This window comes from Suricata suricatta, chromosome 14 (assembly GCF_006229205.1).
Source record: "Suricata suricatta isolate VVHF042 chromosome 14, meerkat_22Aug2017_6uvM2_HiC, whole genome shotgun sequence".
NCBI lineage: Eukaryota > Metazoa > Chordata > Mammalia > Carnivora > Herpestidae > Suricata > Suricata suricatta.
The window spans coordinates 17,204,555-17,218,758 of NC_043713.1; the positions used below are offsets into that span (position 1 = coordinate 17,204,555).

Sequence of the window (14,204 nt, forward strand, 5' to 3'; positions counted from 1 at the left end):
GCTCTGTGCTGACAGCTAGCAGAGCCTGGAGCCTGCTTCCGGTTCTGTGTCTCCTTCTCTCTCTGCCCCTCCCCCTCTCATGCTCTGTCTCTCTCTGTATCAAAAATGAAACATTAAAAAAAAATTTTTAAAACAATTTGTGGTATCTTCAAGACCATAAAGCTAAACTGGGTAAGAATTTCTGAAACTAATGGAAGAGCTGCATTCATACAAAATAGGAATTAATAATGTGGGACTGAGTGAATTGAAAAATATTATAGTTATTATAACTCTTATTTGAAACATTGCTAGTTCTCTAGAGTTTGCTCTTTCAGATTTAAGGAAACTTTTTCTCGTATGCCATCTATTGCTTACAGATATTTGATAAAATATTCCTTTGTAAATAAACATTTATCTTTTCTCTCTACCTGAACCCTCACTGGGGCCTCCAGAATTCATAAGCTCTCAGTGAAGTAGTCTTTCTTTTGTGGCAATTATTTACATAAGTTCAATAAGAACCTGTTCTTATAACAGGATACCATTGGAAACACTGGTTACACTACCTAGGCTCTGACTGGAATGTCATATTTGTGAGAGACATTCGTAGACTCAGATGTGACCAGACAGCTGTAAGGAATGAAGGCTGACTTTATGGGGCCAATAAAGGCCCTTGGAAATGTTAGCCTGATACCTTGCTGACAGAGTTCCCAGCAGCCTCACCAGGTGAGTAAAGCACAAGTGCAGGAACCTCAGATTTTGGAGACCTTGAGAAGAGCAATTTACTCAAATCTATAGGTATTTAAGGCAAATCTGGCAGCAAGTATTTGGACTGGTTTCTGGCCGCGAGAGGCTACTAAAAGTTCAATTGGAAATTCCTTATTAAAAGTTTCAGAAAAGCAGATTTGTGTGTGTGTGTGTGTGTGTAAAGGCAAACTTATATAGTCAATCAGTATTCTTACTGTGCTTATGTAAATAACCAAGCCAAGTTTATTAGGACTGAACTTGTTTTTCAAACAGGCTAATCTTTATTTGGCTATCTTTGATGGAAATGAGAGTGGTTTTAGAGAGAAAAATTATGTTTCAATAACACACCTTTGCGGAAGTTAGATTCTAGTTCTTATGCTCTTTGAATGTTTGTTGTTGGCCTAAGATAGACAATTGGAGGTAAGATGCAGAGAAACTGTCACAATAGCTCATGTATAGACAGTCTTAGTGTCTGTCACTCTGTGAGGTTAATAAAAGGACCCCGTGAACATATCATCTGAACAGCTGGACAAAGGACAGACTCCCTGGTAACTATGTAATTCAGCTGTCACCAAAAAGGTCCAGACAAGCAGTGGGTCTACTGATTACCAAATTAATCACCTTGGTTGGTTCCTGGCTAGGACTAGATGGGGAAATAAGCGACAACAAAGTCACAGCCACTGTGTCCATAGTGGTGGCTGAAACAGGACAGGGTTTCAAACTCATACAAAACTCATTAGATTCTGCAGTTTCTATGGTCTCAGATCACCAGTTAGCCTGGGATTATGTACCCGCTGAACAAGGAGGAATAGGTGCTGTTGCTGAGCCATCTTGTTGCCTCATTAATGTTTCCGGACAGGTGGAACAGAAGGCTGATGTCACCCTGCAGCAGGCCACATGGCTACATAATTTTAACAACCTCACTGGAACTCCATTCAAGGGGACCTACCAAATGTTGACTTGGTTCTTGCCTTTCCTTGGGCCTTTGGTGGCCATCTTATTGCTGTCACTTTGTGGTCCTGGGTTTTTAACCTCCTGGTAGACTTTGTGTCTTCAGGCTTCAACAAGTCTAAGTCAAGCTAATGGTGGTGGAAGGAGTCCAACCTGCACCAGTAGAGGGGGATCCCAGTCCTTATAAATCATTAGAACATTAGAACAGTCAGCGAGACACCTCCAGGGTAGGCGAGGGACAACAGCCCCCACTCAGCAGGAAGTAGTTTCTGAAGATGAGACCTTTGGTCCCTTCTCTATAAGGTCACAACACTTGGAGTGGGGATTGAGATGGATGAGGGACTGGATCTGGGTCCCCTCAACCCTGACTGCTAAATCCAGGGTTCTTTGGTTGCCTCCGTAAGCGGGGGAAAAAAGCTAACCCTCTGTGCCTCTTGAGTAGTACATCTTGCAGGAATGCAGAGGAGAGATGCTTATTGAAAGGAAGATGCTTACTACAGAGACTGGCAAAGACTGAGCCAAACCAGTCTGCACTATGATGGACCCCAGTGCTGACTTTTCACCAACTTTCCCCCTCATTATAATACTAAAAATCACATAGGAGGTGAAATTTAATACCCTAAGTACACATATGACTCATAAAAATAAATGATCTTTAAGTGCATACATATCAAGAAACCCCACCGTGGGGCACCTGGGTGGCTCAGTCCGTTTAGCATCCAACTCTTGATCTCTCTCGGTTCAGGTCATGATCTTGGAATTCATAAGTTTGAGCCCCACATTGGGCTTTGTGCTGATGGTGTGGAGCCTGCTTGGGATTCTGTCTCTCCTTCTCTCTGTCCCTCCCCATTTATTAATGCTCTCTTTCTCTCTCAAAATAAACAAACATAAAAAAATTGTTTTTAAAGAAAGAAAAAAGAGATCCCCACCTCTATATGTTTAAATGTCACCCTTTTCCCATCAAAGTTTCTTTAAAGCTCTTCCTGACCTCTCTTTGAGCCAGGCTGAGGGCTCACCCCTTGTGTGTCGCCCTTGTGCTAGAGCATAAGTCCCAATAAAGCCTTGACTAGAACTCCCGTTCAGCCTCTTGCCAAATTCTGTTGTTTAGAGAGCCCAAGAGCCAGGTTGGTATCAGCACTATAAGACCATCTCTTCATAAGGCCGTTACTTTCAAGGCCAGGAGATGTAGCTGACTTTAACACATAGAAACAGACAGAAAATTTGATAACATGAAGAGAAAGGGCATACTTTCCCAAATGAAAGATCAGAACAAAATCACAGCAAAAATGCTAAATGAAACAGAGATAAGCAATATGACTGATTACTTTGAAAATTCAAGATAATGGTCATAAAGATACTTACTGGACTTGAGAAAAGAGTATAGGATATCTCTGAGACCTTCAACAAAGAAACAGAAAATATTTTTCAAAGAAACTCAGGCATGAAGAACTCAATAACTGAAATTAAGAATATACTATAGGGGATAAATAGTAGACTAGAGAAGGCAGGGGGACGAGTCAGTAAGCTGGAAGACAGAATAATGGGATGTAATCAAACGGAACAGTTAAAAGAAAAAATAATAAAAAATGGGACTATGTGAAGGGAACTCAGTGAGACCATCAAGTATAATAACATTTATATTACAGGGATCCCACATAGAGAAGAGAGAGAAAAAGGGACACAAAATTTGAAGAAATAATAGCTGAAAACTTTCATAATGTGGAAAAGAAAACAAATCCAGATCCAGGAGGCACAAAGAGCCTACAACAAAATCAACCTGAGGAAGTCTGCAACAAGACACATAATAGTTAAAATGGCAAAAAGTAAGAATTTTTAAAATAGCAAGAGAAAAGAAAACCGTTACATACAAGGAAAACCCCATAAGGCTACCAGCTGATTTTTCAGCAGCAACTTTGCAGGCCAGAAGGGAGTGCTCATTTGTGCTGAAAGGAAAAAACCTCAAACCAAGAATTCTCTACCCAGCAAGACTATCATTCAGAATAGAAAAGATAAAGAGTTTCTCAAACAAAACTTAAAGGAATTCATCCCACTAAACAAGCCTTACAAGAAATGTTAGGGGAAATTCTTTGAGCGGAAAGGAAACGCCACAATTAGGAGTAAGAAAATTAGTAAAGGAAAAAAATTCACAGGTACATACAAACATGATAAAAATAGTATATTAATCATTTATGAAACTAGTATAGAGGTTAAAGCACAAAACCAGTAAAATTAATCATACCTACAAAAATCACTCAAGGGATCCACAAAAATAAAAGGATGTAAAGTATGGGGACACTATATGCATAAAATGCGGGGTAGGGGAGAGTCAAAATTTAGCACTTTTAGAATGAGTTCAAACTTCAGTGACCATCAACCTAATATAGACTGTTTTATGCATAGTATTTTACATATAAACCTAAATTTGAGCAGATAAATTACTAGCAATAAAATTGAATCCGTAATCCCCAAACGCTCAACAAATAAAATTCTAGGACCAGATGGCTTCACAGGTAAATTCTACCAAACACTTAGAGTTAATACCCATTCTTCTCAAACTATTCCAAAAAAGAGAAGAGGCCCTTTCACGAAGATGGCGCCGAAGGCTTAGAAGGAAGCCCCTGGCCCTTCCAAAGCCGAAGCCAAAGCAAAGGCTTTGAAGGCCAAGAAAGCAGTACTGAAAGGCGTCCATAGTCATAAAAAAAAGAAAATTCGCACGTCACCTACATTCCGATGGCCCAAGACACTGCGTCTCTGAAGGCAGCCCAAATATCCTCGAAAGAGCGCCCCCAGGAGAAACAAGCTAGACCACTATGCCATCATCAAGTTCCCGCTGACAACCGAGTCAGCCATGAAGAAAATAGAAGACAACAACACTCTTGTGCTCATTGTGGATGTCAAGGCCAACAAGCACCAGCTCAAACAGGCTGTGAAGAAGCTCTATGACATTGACGTGGCCAAGGTCAACCCTCTGAGCAGGCCCGATGGAGAAGAGAAAGCACAGGTTCAACTGGCTCCTGACTATGATGCTTTGGATGTTGCCAACAAAATTGGGATCATCTAAACGCGTCCAGCTGGCTAAATCTAAATATACTTTCTTTTCACCAAAAAAAAAAAAAAAAAAAAAAAAAAAAAAAGGGGAAGGAAAGCTTCCAAATTCAGTCTGTGAGGCCAACATTGTCCTGATACCAAAATCAGATAAAGACACTAAAACGTAAAACAAACCAATATCTCTGATCAACATAGATGCAAAATTCCTCAACAAGATATGAGCAAACCATATGCAACAATACAATAAGAAAATCACCACAATTAAGTCAGATTTACTCCTGGGATACAAGGATGGTTCATCATTTATACAAACCAATAAATGTGGTAGATCACTTCAAGAAGAGAAAGGATAAAAACCATATGATCACTTCAATAAATGCAGAAAAAGCATCTGATAAAGTACAATATCCCTCAACAAAGTAGGTTTAGAAGGAACATACCTCAATATGATCAAGGCCATATTTGAAAAATCCATAGCTAATATCATAATCAATGGTGAAAACCTGAGAGCTCTTTCCCAAAAATTGGGAATAAGACAACTTTTATTCAACATATTATTGGAAGTCATAGCCATAGCAATCAGACAAGACAAATGAATACAAGGCATCAAAATTGGTAAGGAGAAAGTAACATTGCCACTCCTTGCATATGATGTGATACTACAAATAAAAACCCCTAAAGACTCCACCAAAAACTACTAGAATTGATAAATGAATTCAGTAAGATTGCAGGATACAAAAACAATATAAAGAAATTGGATGTAATTTCTATACACTAATAATGAAGTAGCAGAAAGAAAAATTAAGGAAACACTCCCATTTACAATTGTGCCAAAAATTTTAAAAACACCTAAGAATAAATTTAACCAAGGAGATAAAAGACCTGTACACCAAAAACTATAAAACAGTGATGAAAAAAATTGAAGACAGTACAAACGAATGGAAAGATATTCCATGCTCAAGAACTGGAAGAACCGGGGCGCCTGGGTGGCTCAGTTGGTTAAGCATCCGACTTCGGCTCAGGTCATGATCTCATGGTTCATGGGTTCGAGCCCCGCATTGGGCTCTGTGCTGGCAGCTAGCTCAGAGCCTGGAGCCTGCTTCAGATTCTGTGTCTCCCTCCCCTACTCATGCTGTATCTCTTTGTCTCTCAAAAATAAATAAAAAAAATAAAAAAAACAAAAACAATTTAAAAAAAAAAGAATTGGAAGAACCAATATTATAAACATGTCCATACTACTGAAGCAATCTACATATTTAATACAATCGCTGTCAAAATACCAACATCATTTTTCACAGAACTAGAGCAAATAATCCTAACATCTGTATGGAACTATCAGAGTCAGAATAGCCAAAGAAATAATGAAAAAGAACAACAAAACTGATGGTAACACAATCTCAGATTTCAAGATAGACCACAGAGCTGTAGTAATCAAAACAGTATGGTATTAGCACAAAAACAGACACATTGATCAATGGAAGAGAATAGAGAGCTCAGAAATAAAGCCATCTTATTGGTCAATTAATCTATGATAAAGAAGGCAAAAACATACAATGAGAAAAAGTCTCTTCAACAGATGGTGAAGGGAAAACTGGAAAGCTACATGCAAAAGAATGAAATGGGACCACTTTCTTACATCATACACAAGAATAACTTCAAAATGGATTCAAGACCCAAATGTAGGATCTGCAACCATAAAATTCCTAGAAGAAAATATGGCAATAATCTCTTTGACATCAGCCACTGAAACATTTTTCTAGATATGTTGCCTTTGGCAAGGGAAACAAGCAAAAATAAAGTGTTGGGACTACACCAAAATAAAAAGCTTTTCACCAAAGGAAAACATCAACAAAACAAAATGACAACCCACTGAATGGGAGAAGATATTTGCAAATAATCTATCTGATAAGGAGTTATTATCCAAAATGTAAAAGGAACTTTTACAACTCTACACCCAAGAAAACAACTAATCCAATTAAAAATGGGCAGAAGAAATGAATAGACATTTTCCCAAAGACAACATACAGCCCTAGGTGTGCTCTGTAACTTCTAGGTCCTATGGGTAATACATTTATTTTCTCAGTTTCCTGATGGGCATCTTGCAAATAATAAGCACAACGGGGTGGATCCAACCATGACACTGGTTACTGACAGGCTGAGACCAGCACACAACAGAAATAGGGAGTGAATTTAACGGGTGTACTAGTCAGGGTTCCCTGGGGAAGAAACCTGTTGGGTGCCTCAGTTGGTTAAGCATTCAACTCTTGATTTTGGCTCAGGTCATGATCCCAGGGTCATGGGATGGAGCCTGATGTTGGGCTCTGTGCTGAGCATGGAGCCGGCCTGAGATTCTCTCTCTCCCTCTGTCTCTCTCAATCTCTGTCTCCCCTCCTGTCCCTCTCTCCTGCTCATGTGTAAATAAAGTTAAAGTAAAGTAAAAGTAAAGTAAAATAAAATAAGAAATGAAATGGAATGTGAGGTGAGGTAAAATAATATATAAAATAAATAGCCTGTCTTTACCCTACTGGTCTTTGATACCACCTTTATATGAAAGGGAGAGGGAACTGGATGAAGGCTGTCTAAAAATACAAACTTCCAGTTACAAATAAGTACAAGGGATGTCAGGTACAACATGAAGACTATAGTGAACACTGCTGTGTGATATATATGAAAATGTTAAGAGAGTGGGGAAACTGGGTGGCTCAGTGAGTTAAGCATCCGACTCTTGATTTCGGCCCAGGTCATGATCTCGCGGTTGTGAAATTGAGCCTGGCATCATGCTATCTGGGATTCTCTCTCTCCCCTTCTCTGCTCCTCCCCCACCCATATTCTCTCTTAAAAAAAAAAAAAAAGTGTTAAGAGTAAATGCTAAGAGTTCTCATCATGAGGGAAAAATGTACTCTATTATTTAGTATCTATATAAAATGATGGATGTTAACAACTTTTTGTGATGATCATTTCACGATATATGTAAGTAAAACCATTACACTATATGCCTTAACTTATATGGTCCTATATGTCAATTATAACTCATTAAAACTGTAAAAAAATATATATATATAATAAAGCAAATTAACACAGGAAGAGCGGCTTGGCATTATTAGTCATTAGGGAAACGCACAGGAAGGACCGTAAAGGAATATGAGAAAACTTTTTGGGGTGATGGACGTGTTCACTATCTTGACTGTGGTGGTGCTGTGACAGGCCCAGAAATATGTTAAAACATACCAAACTGCAGATTTTAAATATGTGCAGTTTGTTATATAGCATTTATACTTCAAAAGAAGCTGTCTTAAAGAAATAAGGAAGTGATATTTAAAAATGGAATTATCTTTCCATTTAAAAAAAGTTTAAAGTTTTGAACCATATGAATATTTTATCTACTCCAAACATGAAATAAAAAGTCAAACTTCTTTTTAAGCCAAAAAACGGTAGTTGGAGTTCATATTTTTCTTGCTTAAGCTACAAATCTGCTCAAAGTGAGAATCTCAGACCACAGAACTCACAGAATCTAATGACTTTTTGTGTGTGTGAATCTACTCATTTTTGTATGAAACCTGATCCTGTTTCAGCTACTACCAGGGACACAGCATATGACAGCCCTGTTGTCCCATCAAGGGACAAAACAAGGTAACTACTCCGGCAATCAGCAGACACACTGTGCATGTGGACCTTCACAGTGAGAGCTGAGTGCTCCAGGGGCCATGGGACAATACTTGAATATCCTCGGGGTGAGGGTGGGGAGCGATACACCCCACAGTCCAATCACGTTGGTGAGGCTGGCATCAAGGTATTGGACTGCTAATCCCTTCCCATCCACCGTTCCCAGGAACATGATTCCTTTAGCTCAACATCAGAGTCCTGGGTCGGGGTGGTTCTGAGGGACCCAAGGATGGGTGACTAGGGGGAAGCCATAAGCAGTACTTGTCACTGTCTCTCTGGTTTTCAGTGTCGGCAGTCTAGAACACCTGTAATCCTGTGTAACAGCCCGGCTAACACCACGACCGGGGTATCTTCTGGATCTCACGCTGCGTCCGAACCGCAGATGGTGACTGCACATGAAGTGGAACAGGGCTCAGGGGCAGGGCTCACTACCTCTTGGTGGACACGGTACTGTACATGAAGGTTCCTCTAGCGGTCTGGCTGCAGGTGGGGGTCCTGCGAAGGGCACAGGAGGTGTTACAAGGGGGGGAACCTGGGATCTACACTGGCATACCAGGTCACGGCTGGTGGATTAAACATTTTGTTGTCGGGTTAACGGGCGTCGGGTGGATGTGGAAGACTGGGTTTGGATGATTTTACTGGCTCTGTGAATGGGTATTTTTGGACCACCAATTCTATTTTGGCCCACAGACTCTGCCTCAGTCATTACAGACCTCGAAGGCTTCCTCCACCAAGTTTCACAGAGGAGTCAAAGAGCCAGCCTCCAACTTCTGTGGTTTTCTCCTAACACCTGAACAGACAGGGTAATGAAACGCATGGCAAGCGACGCCCTTCTTTCTGCGCACCCCAGGTCTGTGTCAGCATACTTTCTGAATGTCTGTTACCCAGCTCAGAGAGACTGCCAGGTTTTCATCCTTCCCTTGAGTAATCTCTCTCTAACCTTCTCATAATTTACCAGTGTTATCATACATACACCTTTTCATCCCTCCGGACAAACAAGTGATAGAATACCTCCTTCTAGTTTGGTCAATACTGTCCAGAGTCTCAGCAGGGGACCCGTTCTGGGACTGCTTCACCACACACCCAGGAGACCTGGAGGTGAGGATGAGCAGCTACTAGACTGCATACTCTCCAGCCTTCCCTGTGATGCGATCTCTTCCATCAGGGATGCAACCGTGTGCTAGAATGACACTGATGTCCTGCCGGGTCAGCGAGAACGTCGGCCCCCATCTGACAAACTCATCCTTAAATTTTTCAGGATTTTCTGAACATCTACCAAACCTCTCTTTGCCTGTCCCTAGATCTCTCACAGAGAAGGAGATGTGTACTCTAGTAACTACCCCGACCTCATCAACCCCCTCCTGCAGGGGATAAAGCCCTTGGGTGTGTTGGTGAGGCAAATGAGGGAACTAGCTTGGAGCCTGATTGGAGTCCCACCGGGGATGGTGCTAGGGGCTCCAGTGTGGGGGGTTCCGGTTCTTTAGGAGCCCGACTAGAATAAGATGGGGCTTAGAGGCTGAAGGGGGTGTTGGAACAGGAGGATGAGAGAGGTCAGCTGGGACTTATAAAGGAGATTCTGGATGGAGATGGTTTGGCAGGGGCTGGAAGGGAAGATCCAAATCTAGCTCCGAATCCTTTGGAAGTGGGGCAGAAATGGAGGCCACACATACACCCCATGAGTCTGCCAGCCTGGGTCTTGGTACAGTTTCATACAGGCCTATACATAAGGGATCTCTCTCCACTTCTGACAAAACAGATCCGATTGTAAAATAGCATTTTATAAATTTTTTTACAGTTCAATTTTTGAGATAGAGTGAGCAGGGGAGGGGCAGAGAGAGAGACGGAGAGAGAGAATCCCCAGCAGGCTCTGCGCTGACAGCAGAAATCTATGACTTGGGGCTCGATCGCATCAACCACGAGATCCCGACCTGAGCTGAAATCAAGAGCTAGATGCCTAATTGACTGAGCCGCCCAGGTACGCAGGTAGCCATTTCTTTTGATCACCCAAAGTGTCCTGGGGCCAGGATGAGTTACAAAAGAAAATGAATTTCTTTTTTTCTTCAAGACATCTAAATTAGAACTGGTCCCAGTTATGAAGAATACAACCCAACGGGAAGTCTTTTGGAATCTTCTGAGCATTTCCCATATTTATGAATAAATCTGGTGTCCTGCTTTCATTAGTCCCCCATCAGAGGGAGCCAGGTTCAACCACGGCCTGCGAGGTGCTTGCACGGTGCAAGGCCGGCCTCTCCCGCCTCTGCTGATTACCCGCCAGAGCGAGCAGCTCTCACAGGCTGAGAGAAGCTGGGCCGGAGCTGACTGGTAGCCACTCCACGGAGCAGACGGAGAGGAAAGAGCATGGAGAAGAAGAGGGAGGTTAAAGGAGGAGGGAAGGAAACTGGGAAGGAAAGGAAAAGGAAACTGTGTTGCCTGAACGAGAGCAGCCGGAACCCCAGACGCTGGAGACAGACTTAGCCCAGTGACACTGAAGCAGCCACAAAGGGATGGCATCCAGCTGCTCTAATGGGTCCCAGACCCTCGCCCAGAGCAGGACAAAGATCCCCTGGGATTCCCTCGTGGTCCCCAAAGAAGTATGATATGAAATGAATCAGGCTCTTGTGCTCCCTACGCAATAGAAATTGCCAAGAGGCCAAATCGAGTCCTTGCTCTGTCTTAATAGGGACTCACCTTGCGGTTTCATCACAAAATGGTTCTGCTGAGCCAAACCATATAATAAGTAAGCCAGACTGCGGAAATCCTATAGGAGGTTTCCAGTTAACATCAGCCTTGAGACTCCCCCTGCCCACAGCTTCCTTATTTAAATTTTGTGGGACCAACACAAACCAAGTATGCTTACTGGAGAGTTTAATAAACGTAACACTAAGTAATATTTCTGAAGGGAGCGTGTGGGTTCAAGTTTCTAGAAAACTTGCAGCAAGCTTTCATCACGGCAAACATCTCCAGTAAAGGTGAATCCAGAAGAGGTTTGTTGTTTAAGTTGATTTATTTTGACAGAGAGAGCACATCATTGCATGGGAAGTGAGCAAGCAGGGAAGGGGCAAGGAGAGGGAGAGGGAGTGAGAGAATCCCAAACAGGCTCCACACTGTCAGCACAGAGCCAGGGCTCCATAGAGACCTGAACCGAAATCAAGACTGGAACATTCAACCAACTGAGACACCCAGGCACCCCGCCCACCCGCCCCCCACCAACAGCTTTTTTTAAATTGACTGGATTTGTCTAAGACTTGGATATTTCTCAGGATTTTGTGGCTTGGGGTGAGAATACTTTCATGACCTATTCCCACTGCAAAAAATAAAAAAACAGAAAACCTGACAAGCTAAGAAGCCATCAGCTGGGCCTGGAGACGCGCTAGGGCCTCAACTCCAGCCAAACTGATAAACTGTCCTTCAAACTAACCTAGAGGTTAGTTCTTCCTCACAGTTTTCAGAGAACACAACTCAGCTCTGCTTTGAAAGCTTCCCAGCTCCTTCTCCATTTCACTGTCTTCACCCTTTTTTTTTTAACGTTTTATTTATTTTTGAGAGGGAGAGAGAGACACAGAGCATGAGCGGGGGAAGGTCAGAAAGAGAGGGAGGCACAGAATCAGAAGCAGGCTCCAGGCTCTGGGTAGTTGGCAGAGAGCCTGACGCGGGGCTCGAACCCACGCTGAAGTCGGCTGCTTAACCAACTGAGCCACACAGGTGCCCCCTGTCTTCACCTTTCTTAAAGGCTCTTCCAAATCCCACATCATACTCAAGACAACTCAGTGGAAAAACTAGCCCAAGCTGACGTTAATTATGCTTTTAGACAGAAACGGTAAACTAGAGCACACAGCCTGGTGAGTTGATAGGGGTACTGGGGTGGATCCTGGGAGCAAAGGGAAATCATGGAAGGTGGAGAATGAAATGGTTGGGTGTTTTTTTTCTTTTTAAGGGTTCTCTGGGGCTTGGAATGGAGAGCTGTGAGGCTCCAGGAGACAGAGGGGCCGGCAGGAGAGAGGATACTACGCGCATGGTACTAGAAGGAAAGCATAGGTGTTGGGTAGGAAAGTTTGCCGGTTGTATGAGGCAGGACAGTCAGGCAGCTTTTAACAGCTGAAAGCAAGAAACAGGTCATTTGCTGAGAGCTGGGGCAGCAAGGAGGGTCTGCAGATTCAGAGACATGCTGAAATACTGAATTCCTGAGACATTGGGCAAGGGAAGAGGGAGTGGGTAGGGTGCAAATGGGGCGGGTCCAACAGTTTGATTGAAGGCTTGAAGTGAAACAAGAAATTAACAATGATTATTAGTACCATTTCTGTCCTAACTCCGGAGGCATACTGGATGCCAGGCACATACGAGGCATTTTTGTATACTTGATCTCCTATCAACTTCACAACAACCCTTCCAGAATATTATCATTTTACAAAGGAAAAATCTGTGGCTCACAGAGGTGAGGGGCCGTGGTCGGGGTCACGGGGGCAGAAAATAGAGAGTCCTGTATCCTACGTACGTAGCAGGCTTCAGAGTCCCAGCTGCGGAGTTATCATTATTCACCATTCTTACAGGGTGAGCACCCAGCAGGGTTTTAAAATGATTTCACTCTTTTCCTTTTTTTAACTTGTTTTAGGGGGAGATTACAGATTAGGTGCTTATAAGCGAGTTCACAAACATAAGGAGCCTGGAAATCGCAGAAATAAACTAACAAGCAAGCCTAAGCGCTTAAACTTTACGAGAAGGTAAGTTACGTTTGCAATTGCTTGAACTAACAGTTGCATCTTCATAACTCCTACTTTTTGTTTGAAGTTTCAAGTCGGTTTTAAGTAAACTGAGATTTTTGGATGGTTTGACATCTCGCTAAGAAATTGAACACTTGGCCTCCTGTCCCCCCCATCACGCCCCCCGCCCCCGTTCCCCGCCTGGGGAGGTGGGTAAAGGAGCCTCAGAGGTGCTTACAGTGTTGTTTGTCTCCGGAGACTGCCCTGAGGAGCAAATCGCTAGGTGCAGGCGTGAACTCTAGAGGACTGCGGAAGGCTCCGAGACCGTGCGGGAAAGGCGGAGCCTCCGCGACGAGCGCGCGCCCGGGAGCTTCCACGCACACCTGGGGGTGCGGCGCGCGCGCAGAGGCGGGGCCAGGTGAGGTAAAAGCGGAAGTGGCCGGAGACAACATGGCGGCGCCGGCGGCGCTCTCCCTGAGTTCAAGCAGGCGGTCCGCTACGGTGGCCCATGAGAGCCATTTCAGGATTAGGACAACGACTAGCGTCCCTAGCCTGGTGGAGCGGAGTGTAAATCAACCCAGAGTGGGATGACCCTGAGCCCTGCGTGGCCCCAAAGGCGGGTCATCAAGGACCACGAGAATAGGGTGCCCCCAACTGGCCAGAGTCGCATAAGGAGACAAAGAAACAGTACATTTCATTTATTTCATTTCATTCATTCAGTTTTGTTCCTGGAAGTGACCCTTTCAGAGATACTATAAGGAAAGTTCTGCTTTCGGAGGGAGGTTGGACTAAATGAGACTGTTGGCCAAACACCTAGTAAATGAAGGGCAGTCCAGATGACAATTTCTTAGAGCCACCTGACAGGAGCCAGATGTAATCCGGCCTGCAGTGAGGGAGCTGGGAGGAATACCCCAGCCTCACTCTCCTCCCTTTACTCTCTTGCCCTGCTCCCTGCTAGCTGTCTCTGACCAGAAGTTAGAGCCTGTTGATGTGTTCCCCGTTAGTCAGCCTCTAGAGACCCAGAGCAAAGTGAAGAGAAATTCATCTGGCCGGGCTGTGACAGGCAGCCCCTGGGACGGTCCCCACTGAACTCCACCTCCTGGTATTCACTGCCTTGTGTAA

General features: G+C 43.5%; 1 long non-coding RNA gene and 1 pseudogene across 2 annotated transcripts in view; one reads left to right on the plus strand and one right to left on the minus strand.

Annotated features, from left to right (window-relative positions):
* The window catches only part of LOC115277972, a 37,355-nt gene extending 23,894 nt beyond the window's left edge, over positions 1-13,461 (minus strand). For both annotated transcript variants that reach the window (XR_003902612.1, XR_003902613.1), the window contains exon 1: positions 13,321-13,461. This is a non-coding gene — a long non-coding RNA (uncharacterized LOC115277972). The remainder of the gene's footprint in view (positions 1-13,320) is intronic.
* On the plus strand, positions 4,265-4,768 carry LOC115277971 (annotated as a pseudogene).
* Positions 13,462-14,204: the final 743 nt, after the last annotated feature.